The 17,406-nt window shown below is 40.9% G+C and overlaps 2 protein-coding genes across 5 annotated transcripts in view; both read right to left on the bottom strand.

Annotated features, from left to right (window-relative positions):
- Positions 1–11,433, bottom strand: part of RPS20 (ribosomal protein S20) — a 549,922-nt gene extending 538,489 nt beyond the window's left edge. Inside the window, exon 1 of the mRNA XM_050802371.1 lies at positions 11,422–11,433. The gene's annotated coding sequence lies outside the window, so the exon portion shown is untranslated. The remainder of the gene's footprint in view (positions 1–11,421) is intronic.
- PENK (proenkephalin) overlaps positions 1–17,406 on the bottom strand; it is a 1,067,564-nt gene that overhangs the window by 172,996 nt on the left and 877,162 nt on the right. The gene's annotated exons all lie outside the window — the stretch shown is intronic.

Genomic DNA, 17,406 nt, shown 5'->3' with positions numbered 1-17,406 from the left:
GGGGTTTCACTATATTGTTCAAGTTGGTCTTGAATTTCTGACCTCAGGTGATCCACTCGCCTGGGCCTCCCAAAGTGCTGAGATTACAGGTGTGAGCCACCATGCCCAGCCTTTTATCCTACTTCCAAAGCTTTTATTTTAGATAAGGAGGATGTAACCTAGGTTATTAATCTGGTTCCTTCTGCTCAGTCCAGTGGGACAGTATCTAGGATTTATGAGTGTGTTGATGTTAGGTGCATAGAACTGGATCCTGCTTTAATAAGAGCACATGCAAGCAGCTGTGGGCTGAATGGAGTAGGAAGGCCACCATTCATGATGTTTTATTTAAGTATTAAAAATATGTTTTTAGTAGAGTAGAACATTGTGATAATAATAAATGGGCACAAGCCCTCCATCTCAGTATGCTTTTTGATGTGTCTTGACATGTCCCACAGTAGGTAGATTGGGACAGAAGAGTGCAGAGCCCTAAGGGAACCAATAAAAGGGGAGCTTGCAGGTCTGCTGTGGGGGCAGGTAGTCAGGCAAAAACCACAGGGAAGTGCAGACAAGTGCAGGCTTAAGCTGGGACTGGCTGGCTCAGTTTGTGAGGAACAGGGCACTTCCGAGGCTGAGCAACCAGTGAGAAGGCAGGGAGCTCATTAGAGGTGTGGTAAGGGAAATGCCATCAGCAGGGACCTCTGTGGATTAGGAATAGAGGAAAGATACTGCGTCTACCTGGTAGAACTAAGATGTTAGCTTAGCAAAGTTAGAGGAAACTGTTCAGGGCAGCCTATCTTTAAGATGGGAGAGAAACAAAGAAGGAGAGAAGACAATGTAAAATGGTTTGGGTTGCTTTAATTATAAGGACAAAGATAGCTAAGGTGTGGTCAAAAGGTCACCAGGGCTAGGCACAGTCACTCAAGCCTATAATCCTAAGACTTTGGGAGGCCGAAGTGAGCAGATCACTTGAGGTCAGGAGTTCGAGACCAGCCTGGCCAACATGGTGAAACCCCCATCTCTACCAAAAGTACAAAAATTAGCTGGAAATCGCTTGAACCCAGTAGGCAGAGGTTGCAATGAGCTGAGATCATGCCACTGCACTCTAGCCTGGGCAACAGAGTGAGACTCCATCTCACAAAAAGAAAAAGGGCCACCATGTCGGGTTAAAGGACCTGGTCAATGCATCACAATTTGCTGTTAGGATATTGTAAATGCCTGATGGGTTCTTCCTGCTCACTGCACAAACAAAAGCAATTCACAAAGACCGTAGCATTACAGTGAAGAAAGAGTTTAATAGACATGAGGCTGGCTATGCCACATGGGAGACAGAGTTATTACTCAAATCAATCTCATTGAAGGCTTGGAGATTAGGGGTTTTTCAAAGGTAATTTGGCTAGGCAATGGGTACTTACAGCTGATTGGTGGGAGTGGAGATGAAATCATAGGTAGTTGAAGCTGTTCTCTTGTGCTGAGTCACATCTGGGTGGGGCCACAGGAGCAGGACCCACTAGGTAGTCCAAGTGAAGCCATTGCTGTCAGACATGCAATAAATGTGAAAATACATCTCAAAAAGGCCAAACTTTTGAGCCAAATGTTATCTGATGTTATCTGCCAGAATAATTGGGTAAGTTGTATATCTTGTGACCTCCAGAATAATGTCTGGCAATCATTTGTGTCTACACCTTAGCAGAATTGAGGCTCCTGTCTTCCTCCTAGCCTGGTGGTCTTTCATTAGCTTTACAAAGGTGGTTAAATTTAGGGGAAGGGCTATTATCATTAAAAACTAGATGTCTTCCAAAACTGGCCCAGCCTAAGCCCAGGAATAATTAAGACAGCTTGAAGGCTAAAGGCAAGAGTGGGGTTGGCTAGACCACATTTCCTCCACTGCCATCATTTTCTCACTCATATAATATTTGCAAAGGTGGTTCCAGTATGACCAAAGCACCCCACGTACAAACACATACTGTTGGATAGTATAATAAATAGGCCAAGACTGTGCTGATCTAGTCAGTTCACATAGAACAAGGTTTAGGGAGGGGTTTGGGATGGGTAGCCACTGCAGGAGAAAATGAAGTCATGAGGGCTCAAAATACGAACTTTTGGGAAAAAAATTAATTAGAGACTGCAAACTCAAGATAGCCTTTGGGTCCTGCTGACCCAGAGCTTCTCTGTTGACTTGAGTGATAACTCATGTGTTTTCATAATCGTGTTATCTTTCCAAGTCTACCTTAGCTTTGCTGCTTGCAAAGAAATCCTAGTTTCCAAGGAGCAAGGCTCAGAAAAGACAGGTACTCACCGGCTTTCTCCAAGTACTTCAGGCAGCGGCCCCTTGGACTTTTCTCCCACTCTTACCTCCCCAGAGGTTGGGCTGCTGGAGTGTTTGCAAAACAGCAAGAAAACTATAGCGTCCATCCACCAGTTCCCATGTGGGCTCCCCAGCGTGATTATGGCTCCCTGGTGAATACAGAATGGATCATGACAGAGGCAGGAATTTGTGGTAGCTGTAAAGTGGAGAGAATAATCTGGAAATAACATCCAAGATCTTGAAGGAAACTGTCCCATCCATAGAGGGCTCCAGATGAGTGAAGACTTGCCCGTTAGTCACAGCTGCCCTCTCACTGTGTCCAAGAGAAGACTGGCCCTCTGGTGTCCCGAGGCAGGGGAGAATCACTAGGGCACAGTATGCTCCAACAAGGCCCTTTCCTATTGCTAATCAAGGTCAAGCAACACGATGGCTTCTGTTTGTGCAGAAAGCAGACAAAGGGTTTTTTTTTTTTTTTTTTTTTGAGACGGAGTCTCGCTCTGTCACCTAGCCTGGAGTGCAGTGGCGCGATCTCGGCTCATTGCAAGCTCCGCCTCCCAGGTTTAAGCCATTCTCCTGCCTCAGCCTCCCGAGTAGCTGGGACTACAGGCACCCGCCACCTCGCCCGGCTAGTTTTTTGTATTTTTTAGCAGAGACGGGGTTTCACCGTGTTAGCCAGGATGATTTCGATCTCCTGACCTTGTGATCTGCCCGTCTTGGCCTCCCAAAGTGCTGGGATTACAGGCTTGAGCCACCGCACCCAGCCTTAATTTTTTTTTTTTAATTTTTGAGATGGAGTCTCACACTGTCGCCAAAGCTGGAGTGCAGTGGCACAATCTCGACTCACTGCAACCTCCGTCTCCTGGGTTCAAGCAATTCTTGTGCCTCAGCCTCCAGAGTAGCTGGGATTACAGGTGCCCACCACCATGCCTGGCTAATTTTTGTATTTTTAGTGGAGACGGGGTTTCCCCATTTTGGCCAGGCTGGTTTCCAACTCCTGACATCAGATGATCCACCTGCCTCGGCTCCCAAAGTGCAAGGATTACAGGTATGAGACACCTCGCCTAGCCGTGTTTTCAATCATCTCTTGTGGGGACGAGAAATGATAATTCTACTTGAAATTCTCATAAGTTAGGCTTTCTTATGGGTTAAGTGCTTTACAGCATTGTTTTGCTGTCTCTTCTCTAAAACATCTGTGAGATAGGAATGATGAATACCCTTAATTGACAGATGGGGAAACAAAAGGCTGAAAAATGCTAAGTAACTTATCCAATGTCTCAGAGCTGTTAAGTGGTAAAATCACTGTCAGAAGCTGGGCAACCTGACTGCAGAGCTCACCCTTTAAAATACTACATTCTACAGTATTAAGATTGTGAATGTACATAGTATGGGAGAGGAAAATAACTGGCATGCATTTCAGTGCTAATATTGAGCACTGCTCAACTAAATAGGAATCATTATTTGCAGGTGACTGGTCTTGAAGCTCTGTAGCTTTCACTGCCCAGCTAAAAAATGGTGGTTATCACGATGCTTTAGAGTTCTGCCCTAGAAATAATGGGGGCTAACTAGATGAGCCACACTCTTCCAGCTGAAATAACAACAATGCCCATTGTTTTCTGAGTCTGCGCAAGGCGTTTTATATTTGTTAATGTATCATTATATCCCTATTCTCCAAATCCAATAATCTACTAAGGGGACAGAATTCTTAAGCATTTTCTTGAAACGAGGTACACATGAAGAATGTGGAGGCCCTGCTTCCGCTTAGTGGTTGTGTTCCTGGACAAAACCGAGGGTCAGGCTGCTGCTTCTTGCCGCCCAGTAACGAGATGCAGATGAACTGCGGAAGAAGAGAGTTTTTTAAATTTCTACAACTGGTTACAGGGAGAAGGCCTGCAAATTATTGCCAGATCAACTCAACATTACAAGCTTTCCAGAGCTTATATACCTTCTAAGCTATATGTCTACGTGTAAGCGTGCATTCATCTAAAGACATAAGCGAGTAGCTTCTTCTAATCTGTAACTTATGTCTGAGTCCTGAAGACCTTCCTCTGGAGTCTTAGTAAATTTACTTAATCCAAATAGGTACATTTTCTGGGTTGATTACCCTTATCTTGTCTCCTGTTAAATCATGGAGATTTGAGGGAGCTCCTTCAGACCCCCAGTAAACTTGTTTGTGGAGGCCCGGGGAGTTTCTTCAGACCTTCAGTAAAACTTGTTTAATCCTAAACAGCTCCTGTTAAGAAGTTTTTCATTATCTTGTCATGCTTCAAGGCCCAGGAAAGGCCTAGGCAAAACTCTTGGTGGGCTCTTGTTACATTCCAGCCTTTGTGTAAAGAGACTGGCTTTATCAGCTTTTAATATTTAACCACTCAGTCAGTACTGACACAGTTGTTGTGGAGGCCTGCCTGTTCACCCATTAGGGAGGCATGGCCTGCCACAATTGGGCCCATGACCTGATGGTGCGAGGCCCTGTAATTGTCACAGGCTAGGAGCCTTCTCTTGTTGGTACCAGGATCAGCAGAGACCAGGGAAGCTGCTGGGTCCCTTTAGTGAGTTGCATTCAGGAACCTGTGACAGGAAGAATTACTAAAGATAAGACCATGCCTGTGGGCAAGATGCTTGCTGGTTGATTTATTCCCTAGGTAGGCCTGTAAATAACTGAGAAGAGAGACCAAAGGCGTAGAGATGGAGCATACTGATTAGGAGCTGATGGACGGTCTGTTCACAGAGCTATGGGGATGGGGGACTCTCACGCGTGAGAGTTGTTCAAATGTGCCTTCTCTCTGCCTCCTGAATTTCTGTCATGGTTCCCGTTTCTTAATTTTGTTCTTATTATTGAAGACGATTATTTGAATAAACATAATTTATTTATACACTTTTTCACACGTTGGAACAAGCATCTTTTGTCAGACTTTGTGTCCCAATGTTTATGGCATAAAATACAGTGACTAGTATTGTGTGGCCCTCTGTCTGGGGCAGAGCGCCCAGGAGCTATTCTTGGGGCAGCCCCAGGTGCGGGCAGCTGTAGACTCTGGCCAAGACACCAGGGGATGGAGTTCAATCTAACATCTTCAAGCCCAGTGCACATGCGATGGTTCTGTCTCCTGGTGTCCCTCTTGTAAGCCCTCCATTTTTCCTACGGCTGCTGGCAAAGCAAAAGTTAAAAGTGGTTCCAGCAGGCACAGGCCCTCCAGCTGCTAGCAATTAACTTCCCCAGCTCTTCCCACAGGAACCTCCTGCTGACATAATGAGCTACATGCAGGAAGGTTGTCTCCTCTGGTAGGTGGGATGCTAACCCTGGGCAGGAAGATGCTCTGGGAGGGCCATGTGTGAGCCCCAAACTGACTCCCACACCGTATCAAAGAGCTCAGCCCACTAATACATGCCTCACTTTGAAACTGAAACCCAGTTCTAAACTTCCAGTCGGAACGAGCTAAGAGAAAGATGGAGACAACAGAAATAAGCCAACTTTTTAACAGTAAAAAATGCCTTACTGGCCTGTGTACCTGTTTCCCTAGGGACAAAGGAGTATTTCTGACCTTCTGCCATAGCAGAGCCGGCACTCTACATAGATATAGAGCTTTTCAAAGCCTCCAGAACGCATCTTTCTACCACGGTACCACAGTGCTTACAATGCCCAAATAAAATTCCAGTCTCTCTAACTGAATATAAATGTATAGAATAAAGTTTTGGAATTTACACTGCTCAAACATTTGTTATTGTTTCCTTCTTGCAGCTTTTCTGTTCTACTATGGCTAGGGCTTGTGGTTAAGGCTTATTGCTCCAGGGGAAGGGAGGGTTGATGATTAGTTTTGCATTTCAATCTCGGCTCTTGAATTTCAAATTAGACTTTAAAATTTTCATCATGAGTTAATCATATTCATTTAAGTAAATGGAAGGCTTTTTTAGAATTCCTAAAGCTGGCTTTACAATGAAGAATCATGGAAGTATTCCAGCTAAGAAATTAAGAAGAAATGATAAGATTCGAATAACACAATTTACACTGCCTAATGTATTAATATATCTAGGTAATGGCTATCAATGGCTGCTAAATTCACGAAAAGGGAGACAGTCAGACATTGTGTCCTCCTGATGGAAGAACACTCCATTACTTACCCTATGTTCTTGGAAAAAACAATGACAATAAGAACCGAATTTGTTGAAGCCTCTAGGTCCAACTTCCAATTTATAGAAAATAAGAGAGTGGAACTTGTTAAACTATACCTTGGGGACACGATCAGCAAAATCCAGACTATTGGAAAATCCACAAGCCCCACTGCTTGGTTTCTCCAACAAATAAGTATCAAGAAAAGAAGAGAGGTGGAGAGAAATTTTAGATAAAAGAGATGTGAGTGGCATAACCAATTGTAATGTGTAGATATTATTTAGATTCTAGTTTAAACAAATTATGAAAACATGATTTATTTTTTTTTTTTGAGATGGAGTCTTGCTCTGTCGCCCAGTCTGGAGTGCAGTGGCCGGATCTCAGCTCACTGCAAGCTCCGCCTCCCGGGTTTACGCCATTCTCCTGCCTCAGCCTCCCGAGTAGCTGGGACTACAGGCACCCGCCACCTCGCCCGGCTAATTTTTTGTATTTTTTAGTAGAGACAGGGTTTCACCGTGTTAGCCAGGATGGTCTCGATCTCCTGACCTCGTGATCCGCCCATCTTGGCCTCCAAAAGTGCTGGGATTACAGGCTTGAGCCAGAAAACATGATATTTATGAGATAATTAAGAATTGGAACAATGGATAGTTGAAAATCATTAGTTACTTCCTAGTGAACTTTTAGCAGGTCAAGGGCCCGCTAAATGATATTGTAGGGCCTAAGGCCCTTGACCTGCTAAAGGTTCACTAGAAAATCACCAACAAGAGGCAGATTGATTAATAGGAGAGAAAGCATACAAATGTATTTAACGTGTATACACAGGGACCTTTGGAATGAAGACCCAACCCCCTAGTGAGGTACAGAAGCCTCTGTGCCATCTGGCGGTTACAGAAAGAATGAGGGCTCCGGGCATGGCGAAAAGCAGGTTTTAATGGCAAGACAGGTTATAAGAGGGAGAGCAGCAACAGTGGCCTTGTTATATAGAGGAAATTTTCCAGGTGGTAGCTGTCGGAGAGAATTGGTGGTAAATATCTCTTTTTCAGACTTTTAAAGGTGTCAGACTCTCAATTAATCTCTCCTAGATTCAGGAAAGGCCTAGAAAGGGATGGCCCGATTGCATTGAGGGAGATTGTCTACAGATGCAAATTCCCCCCACAAAAGACAGTTTTGCAGGGGCACTTCAATCTGCTGGCCTTGGGGCAGCCATTTCAAAATAAGTGAAATAAATATATTTTGGAGTAAAATATTTTATTCCTTTCAATATTAAGGAATAAGTGTCACTTTTTTCCTGTGTTATTGGTATTGTGGTTATGTTAAAAAATGAGTTTTTTTTTTAAACATAACTGAAAATTTGATGGATGAAATACATACTGAAAAAATTACAGGTAAACTTGTATGGGATTTGCTTCAAAATAATATAGGAATTATAAACCAAAAATAAAATCCTAAGTTCCCCAGCCTTTTCCAAGAGAGGGCATTCCAAAGTTAACCTAAAACATGAGTTCAGGCCATGATAAGAAGGAGCTGGACATGCCTCATGATGCCCTCTTCCCTTTTGGAATTACTGATAGAACAAACTCTTTCGACCAATTGCCAATCAGAAAATATTTGAATTTGCCTATGACCTAGAAGTCCCTACTTCCAGTTGCCCTGCCTTTCTTGAGTGAACCAATATATGCCTTGCATGTATTGATTGATGACTTATGTCTCCCTAAAATCTGTAAAACCTAGTGTAGCTCAGCCATACTTGGGCACTTGTTCTCAGGATCTCCTGAGGGCTGTGTCACAGGCCATTGGTGAGCTCAGAATAAATCTCTTCAAATATTTTACAGAGTTTGACTGTTTTTGTTGACAGAATGGAATGTGGATGGGAGTGTAGGGGCCAAGGGAAATCGTCCCCCTCACCCTGTGACCATTTGCTAAAAATCACTAAGAGGCACACTAATGGGAACAAAAGCATACAAAATGTATTTGATTATAGTGACCCAACCCCCTACAGGGAGTAGAAGCTAATATACTGTCTTGAGGTAACATAGAAAATGGGGGCTTGGACCCTGGCAAAAAAAAGGTTTAGGGAAGTGGGAGGAGAGGAGGCCTAGCTAGTACAGGTGGTCTTATTTTGTAGATGAAACTATACAGGTATCAGCCATCAGAGAGGATAGATGGGAAGTGTTCCTTTCAGACTTTTAAAGGTCTTTCAGACTTTCAGTTAATTTTAGACCCCACAGGGGAAGACCTGGTTGCACTAATGCAGATTGTCTACAAATGCAAATTTCCCCTGCAAAAGACAGCTTTGCAGGGCTACTTCTCTCTGTTGGCTCCCTGACAGCCATCTCAAAATATGTCAAAGAAATATATTTTGGGGTAAAATATGTTGATTTCCTTCAAGGGTACAGATAAACCAGGATTAGCTATAATTACTGCAGTTGGGGAACAGACACTGGGGATTTTAAATACTATTTTGTTTCCTTTTGTGTCTCTGAGATTCTCCATAATAGGAAGTCTTAAAAATGAAGTCATATATTGAATTGCAATGATAATGCAAGTTTCCATCCTAATATTCTAGAAGAATCTGGATTTCAAATTGCTTCATGGGCTGTCACAATTAGATACTTGATGTTCTTTCACTTGAGAGACTATTACTCATTCCAAAATATTGGAAGGCTTTGTTCATCTAACAAGTACATTAAGGTCACCCCCAGCTGTCAGTCAGTACATTCTTAAAGTACAAGGGTGTTGTTATGCCTCTGAAAGCAGACAGTAAACTAAGCTATCTCTTATAGAGAAATTGGGAATTACAAAATGCAATCCTTGCACCAATAGGATATGAGTTCTGGCTCATAATTTATATAACACTCTAGGGCTGGTCACAGAAATCATGATTTGACTTGGATTGCTTGTGTCTATTTCAATCCTTAGGAACTATCAATACCTGGATTTAAAATGACTTTATAGGACATAAAGAAAAAGATACAACTTTGAAAGCAAGAGACAAAATTAAATAGCCTATGATGATTGCTGGGACAGTGTTGTTCAGCTATTAATAGAAATTATTGTTAAAGCTTACTGAATTACTTTAACATATACTACCTGTATCTTCCTTTATTTAGCACACTTAAGAACTGTGTGCTAATGCTAGTGAAAAGACTTGATGTTTATTTAGAATTTAATTATTAGAAATTATTAAAACATTGCTGCTAATTTGCTTGTACAATGCTTGCAGAATTTTAAAGTAATCGAACATAAAATAATTTCCTTTGAGTAACTTGTAGGCACAATAGACAGAATCGTTTTAAAACATCTTCCATAGAGTTCCCTTAACCATAAAGGTCTTTTAAAGATTTATGAATCATATGAGAAAAGATGTCATCCAGAAAACCACCAGGGTGGCCAAATAGTAGAAAGGAGACCTTTACTGACAATATGTGTTTGCAAACCAAGGGCAGTATCTGGTGTGTACTGCAGGTGCTCTGTTTTTTGAGGAGGGAGAGAGCAGGTTGGTGTCTATGCCTCACAGGGCCTGTATTGTACAACAGGGTCATACAAATTCGGCAGATTTGGGGGGAAAGCTATACATATTTATGAGGGGAGTCAAGGGCATGTATGTAACATACATCCCATATTTACTTTGAGGCAGGGTTTTAGCATCAAAATGAGGTGGAATTTGCCTCTTTACATCAAAAGGTGAACTATGGGACATAAAGAGACAGTTTGTGTGCAGCCTCTGTATAAGCTACTGAAACCAGCTTAAGGTCTAAAATCGCTTATCAGAAAAGGATGTGTGTAAGGCCAGTTCTCTGTCCAGTCAGAGTTGTAATTGTCTAGGTTGTAAGTCAGAGTTAGCAGGGGTTTGATTACCTGCCTGATAGCTCCCATTGTTAGGGAGTTTAGCAAGAGTATGACTTTTCCTGTAACCATAAGGATTTAGGAAGTTGCCATCCAGCCAAACCCTGGACCCCCAACCTGTAGATAATTTTTGCTTCCTTATCCTTAGCACCCATCTTAGTAGACAAAGAGACATCTATTTTGGTCTCTTAGATCACAAGGGCATTTGACAGCTTTATGCTTGTTATTATTTGTGATAAGTTGGTGGCTTGCCCTTGCTGTTCTGCTAAGGCCAGAAACTGGATATTCTGCAAGTGGCTTTCATGGCAGTATTGGATTCTAATTCTTTCAGAAAATTAGTCCAAGTTTGGGTCTATAATGGTATTTCCATCTTTCAGGACAATGATGGCATTGACATTTTGAGGCTATTAAATATATCAGTCTAGGCCGGGCGCGGTGGCTCACGCCTGTAATCTCAGCACTTTGGGAGGCTGAGGCGGGCAGATCACGAGGTCAGGAGATCGAGATCATCCTGGCTAACACGGTGAAACCCCGTGTCTATTAAAAATACAAAAAATTAGCCAGGCGTGGTGGCAGGCACCTGTGGTCCCAGCTACTCGGGAGGCTGAGGCGGGAGAAAGGTGTGAACCTGGGAGGCGGAGCTTGCAGTGGGCCGAGATCGCACCACTGCACTCCAGCCAGGGTGACAGAGCAAGGCTCTGTCTCAAAAAAAAAAAAATATATATATATATATGTGTGTGTGTGTGTGTGTATGTGTGTGTGTGTATCAGTCTAATTTGAATGGTACTTTCTAAAGCCCTTCCTCTGTACTCAGTCTCAGGTAGACTGGGTTTATGGTGTGGTTCCTGTCTTCTCTTTTATGGTGTGGTTCCTGTCGTCTCTCTGCTTATGTGAGGCTACATATATGTGAAATAAAAATAAAAACTAGGGACCCCAATTCACTCTGCCAAAGGAAGAAATTAAGCTGAAAGCTGAGTCTTGCACAGAGCTAGCTTTCCTTTTGTTCTTAAGCAGAGAGCTACGGATAAAAGATTAAATATCACCACAGGTAGCTACTCTATGTTCACTTTACCTTATGTAAAGATGCTGATTTACTGAGCCCAAGATGAACACATAGTTGACTATTCTCCTACTGGCTCCTTTTCTCTTGAAAAATGTGGAATCAGTAATGTGACCATACCCTCCCTCGCCCCCCCAGCCCACTTTTCCCTTTTACGTATTGAAGCCCTCAAAATCATCTTTGGAGAAAGGCACAGACCACAGACAGGTTCTGTGATTCCATGTTTTTCTTTCCAGGTATGTCCTTAACTTTGGCAAAATAAACTTCTAAATGATTGAGACCTGTCTCAGACACTTCTTGGTTTACACATATTGAGAATGAACAACAGCTAATCAAATGCTAAAATGTACCTGAACTCCTGTTGCTATGGAAGACCAGGAATAGGAGACACCTATGCTGCCTCCGGGCATCAGGAAGGCTTCAAGGAGGAGGCAGTGTTTGGGCTGGATCTGGGAGGATGTGCAATATTTAAAAAGAAGAGAAGACAAAAGAGGGCGTTTCAAGCACTGAGGGTAAAGGGCAGGATATGTGGTTTTTGACAGCCTGTGTATGAATCAGTTTCTCCAGGTCCACCAGCCTGTGGTACTAATGAAGTCACAGTAATATTAGCAGTGTGTATTTTGCTAGTTTGTCAGCAAGTGTATAGCATAGGGGCATTAAGTACATTCACATTGTTATAACACATTCTCATTTAATTTTTCTCAACTTAAAATCCTTGATGCTAGCCATACAAGGAGAAGGATAAATTTAAAGAGTGTATCAGTTATCTCCTAAAAAAGATAAAGGCTGCTAGTGAGTTTTTTTTGGTGGGGGCTTGTTTATATCTCAAGTTTTCTTTTCTTTCTTTTTTTTTTTTGGATACGGAGTCTCACTCTGTTGCCCACGCTGGAGTGCAGTGGCCTGATCTCGGCTCACTACAACCTCTGCCTCCTGAGTTCAAGCGATTCTCGTGCCTCAGCCTCCTAAGTAGCTGGGATTACAGGTGCCCGCCACCACACCCAGCTATTTTTTTTGTATTTTCAGTAGAGACAGGGTTTCGCCATTTTGGCCAGGCTGTGCCCGGCCTCAAGTTTTAATCTAGGAATTATGCCAATTAAATGCTGAGTTCCTAGAAAGAAATTATTTTTTTAGACTTTCTTCTCAAGTTCAGGTTTTTCCAAGTTAGTGAATTTATTGTATTTAGGATTAACAAGAAAGTTTCCATTTTAACACCAGATGACAGATCTCTCTAGCTGGCCATAACTAGGGCGTCTCTCCAGCAGCAGGAGGTTAAGAATAGAACAGATTATCAATGGAGGTTGTGAAATTGCTTTCCTGGGAAGAACTTTGTGAGCAAGAGGAGATAGTATTTGCCTGACATGATTGATTCAGTTCTTCAGCACTGAGCTTTTTAACAAAAGAGCAATCTCGTTTCTTAGCAGAGGGAAGCCTTGACTGATGTGGGCCCCTTGTGTGATCTGCCCCCGGGAAGTGTGGAGGAAAGTTAATGCTGGATGTACACATTCAAAGGGAGGCAGCACGAGGACAAAGCAATCAGACTGATCAGAAGACCACTGTTTCCTGCGCAGGGGCAGCCTGTCCATTCCCTTGCCTGTCATCACTGGCCACCCTCTGTTCCAGGCTGGGCCACTTCCTCTGATCCTTTGTTATACGAACAGACCAATAAGAATTTAGGAATTAGTTTTGTTGAGGAAAAGAACTTAGCCCTTAATAATTTTTGAAAAAACAAAAAGGATTATCAAAGTATTCTATTTTAAATAGTACAATGTCTCATGAAATTTCATGTCTGACTCCTTTGGGAAAAACACCAGGAAGATAGGATCTCATTCAGTTGTTCTGTGTTCAATCCATCAACAGGGACACCATCCATATGTCCTGGCTAATTCCACAGGGAATATACTAGTGAGTGTGGAGGACACAGGGCATGGCCTCAGAGTCGTTCTATGTGTCTTTATGCTCTTGCACCTTCATCATTTGCAGTCCCTTATAACTAAGGCTCCTGGGATTCAACAGTAACACACCCTGAGTGTGGCGAGGCTGAGTGAAACTGCAGGTGTCTTTGCTGCATTCTCTCCTGTTTCTGGCAGGTACGGTCCTGCAGGTGTTTGTATCTTTGTGCATAGTACCAGATATCCCGGTACTATGTGCTAGTTTCATGGGTGATGTGAGGCTAACTATGGGGCATGTGATTTTTGCTCATTCTGATCTAGCAGTACAATTCTGGAGTCAACCATTCTGCAGGCAGCTTCCCAGTCCCTGCACTGTGGCATTTGATTCTCCCATTTGACTGTAGCAGAGGCAGCAGCTCCCCTGCAAGGCCAGTTCTGTAGTATTATATGTCCTACCTCTACATTTGGAATGAAAACCCATACTTGGGATATAAACAAATTCCAAAAATCACAGATACTATTTTATATATAGTGTTTATGGTGGTAGAAATATTATTTTTTGTTTTGAACTTATACATGTTTTCCAATTTATTTTCATATGTATTGTTGAGTTCTTGGATATATTTTTCCTTTAAGGGAAGGTCATTTTGTTTTGGATATCCTCAATCCTTGTTCGGCTAGAGGGTGTGTCCTGAAGGGGTTGTTATAATGGAGCATCTTTCATAACTATGTAAGCCCCTCATTGATGTCCACTCACAGAAACAATTTGGATGCCACAGGATCTGCTACTCCAGGTAGGCAAACACACCAGGCACTTTGAAAAGAGGATACTTAAAACAGACTGCTGTAGCAGGGACTAGCAAGAAAATACTGTTCATGTCTCTAACCAAAATTGAGAGAGCAAAGAAATTATCTTATAAAATGAAGATTTAATTCTTGTCTTCATGTAGGCAGAGAGGTTTTAGTGCTTTTAAATGCATAGTGAAATATAAAACAATCAAACTTTGTATTATAATAGAATAAAGAGGCTAAGATGCACCATAAATATCTCTCTAAGTCTCAGATGTGCCCTGTATGGCTAGTTATAAAAGTCAGCAAGCTCTCAGGTAATGACTTAGTGAAAGCAAAACTTTCCAGCAGGAAGGGTGAGGTGAGAAAGGGAAGAAAGGGATAGAAGATGTCAAGATGAAGAATTTTTTCCCTAGTCATGAGGATTTTTTTCTTATGTTTATTTTCTAGAAGTTTTATAGTTTTATGTTTTACATTTAAGCTTATAATCTATTTTGAGTTTTCTTTTAAGGTGTGAGATTTTGGTCAGTATTTTGTATGTTTGGTTTTTATTTTGTTTTGCCTATGGATGTCCTATTGATCTAGGACTATTTATTGGAAAGGCTATACTTCCCTCAATGAATTGTTTGGCTCCATTGTTAAAAATTAATTGGCCAGGTGTGGTAGCTCACGCCTGTAATTCCAGCACTTTGAGAGACTGAGGCAGGTGGATCACCTGAGGTCAGGAGTTCAAGACCAGCCTGGCCAACAGGGTGAAAACCTGTCTGTATTAAAACTACAAAAATTAGCTGGGCATGGTGGTGCACGCCTGTCATCCCAGCTACTCAGGAGGCTGAGGCAGGAGAATGGCTTGAACCCGGGAGGCGGAGGTTGCAGTGAGCCAAGATTGTGCCACTGCACTCCAGCCCAGATGACAGAACAAGACTCCATCCTCTGCCCCCCTCCAAAAAGCTAATTGGACATACTTGTATAGATCTATTTCTGGGTTCACTAGTCAGCCCCACTGACCTATGTATTCACAAATACCACATTGTCTTGATTGCTGTATGGTGAGTCTAACTACCAGAAAGGGTGATTCGTTCCACTTTCTTCTTCTTTTTAAAAATTGTTTCAGCTGCTCTAGATCCTTTCCATTTTCACATAGATTTTAGAAGAAGCTTGTCTATGCCTACAAAACAGCTTGCTGATATTTTGATAGGAATTGCATTAAAGATCAATCTAGGAAGATATGACATCTTTACAACAATGAGCCTTCTAATCCAATAACATGATATGCCTTTCCAAATATTTAGGTCTTCTTTAATTTTTTTCACCAGCATTTATAATTCTCAGTATACAGATCCTGTAAATGTCTTGGTAGATTTATACCTAAGTAGTTAATGCTCTTTGAAAAAGTTGTAAATTGTATTATATTTCTGATTTTTTTTTTTACTTATTTGCTGTCATTAGATAGAAATGAAATTAATTTTTGAGTGATCATGTATCCCGTGAGTTTAGTGAAATTATTTACTAATTCTAGGAGGCATTTTATAGATTTCTTGGTATTTTCTGTTTAGTCAATTATATCAGCTACAGTTTATTTATTTTTTGCCAATGTATATTAGCTTTATTTTTCTTGCCTTAAGGCAGTGACTAGAACTTCCAGTATCATGTTGAATAAGAGTGGTAAGACCAGACATTCTTGCCTTTTTACAAATTTCAGAGAAAAGGCACTAAATCTTTTACCATAGACATGTTAGCTATAGGTTTTTGTAGCTGTTCTTCATGAGACTGAGAAATTTACCCTCTATTTTCTTTTCCTATCCCCTATTTTTTTCTAAGAGTGTTTTTTTATCATGAATGAGTATTGAATTTTGCCAAATGGTTTTGTGTTTTGATTACATCAGTTGATAAAATCATATAATTTTTCTTCCTTAGCATGTTGATATAGTGAATTATGTTGATTGGTATTTGAATACTGAATCAGCCTTGCATATCTGGAATAAATCTCTCCTGGTCATGGTGTATTACTCTTTTTGTGCCCTGTGGGATTCCACTTCCTAAAATGCTCTTAAGTTTATGAGAAAAGTTTATGAGACATATTGGTCTGTAGTTTCCTTCCACCCTCCCTCCTTCCCCTTCCTCTCTCTCTTTTTCCTTCTATCTTTGTCTGATTTAACATCATGGCAATACTGGCTTTATAAAAATGAGACAGTAAGTGCTCCTTTCGCTTCTATTTCTGGAAAATGTTGTGTGAAATTGGTCTTAATTCTTCTTTGAATGATGGCTAAAACTTCTCCATATAACCGTCTGAGTTTTAAGATTTATTTTTCTGAAGTTATTCATTATAAGTTTAATTTATTTAGTAGTTATAGCACTGTTTAGGTTATCTTTTTTGTTTTGACTGAATTTTGATAGTTTGTGGTTTTTGGAAAATTGGTCCATTTCTTCTAGTTGTCAAATTGATAAGTGTAAAGTTGCTTATAGCATTTCTTTATTATGTTTTTAGTAGCTGCAGGATATGTTTTTATGTCTCCAGTTTTCTTCTTGATAGTGGTGATTTATATCTTCTCTCTTTTTGTTTTTCTCAGTCTTGCTAGAGGTATATTGATGTTATTTTTTTTTTGATAACCAGCTGTTTGTTTTGCTAATTTTCACTATTGTTTTCCTGTTTTAAATTTAATTGATTTCTGTTCTTTATTATTTTATTTCTTTTGCATTCTTCAGGTATATTTTACTCTTTTTTTCTAGCTTCTCAATGTAAAATCTTTGACTATTTGTTTCAGATTCCTCCTCTCATCTAATATAAATATTTCATGCCATAAATTTCCATCTCCACACTGCTTTACTTCATCCCACAAATGTTGTATGTTGTGAATTCATTTCACTCAGCTCTATTTTTTTATTTCCTTTGAGATTTTTCTCTTTGAGCCACGGATTGTTTAAATTGTGTTACTTTCCAAGTGTTTGAATATTTTTCTGTAGTCTTTCTCTTATTGGTTTCTAGTTTGATTCCATTTTGGCTAGAGACCATACTTATTTAAAAAATTGGTGAAGGTAGATTTTATGTCCCAGGATATTGTTTTTCTTGATGAATGCTCCACAGGCACTGAAAAAGAATGCGTAGTCTATAGTTGTTGGGTAAATATTCAATAAATGTCAATTAGATGCTATAAGTTGATGAATCCTTCTGCATCCTTGCTGATTTTTTGTCTTTTGTCTTGTAGTTCTATCAGTTGCCTAGGGTAGAATATTGAAGTTTCCAAATTACTAATTATGGATTTGTCTATTTCTCATTTCAGCTACATTGGTTTTGCTTCATTGGTATTGAATGTCTGTTGCTTTGTGTAAACACATTTAGAATTGCTATGGCTCCTTGGTGGACTGATCCTTTTATCATTATGTAATGTTCACTTTTGTCTTTAGTAAAATTTTTTACTCTGAAGTCTACTTTGTT

The sequence above is a fragment of the Macaca thibetana genome, chromosome 8, assembly GCF_024542745.1.
Source record: "Macaca thibetana thibetana isolate TM-01 chromosome 8, ASM2454274v1, whole genome shotgun sequence".
Classification (NCBI taxonomy): Eukaryota; Metazoa; Chordata; class Mammalia; order Primates; family Cercopithecidae; genus Macaca; species Macaca thibetana.
Note: the sequence above shows the minus strand (reverse complement) of the source record. Positions and strands in the feature narration are given on the sequence as shown.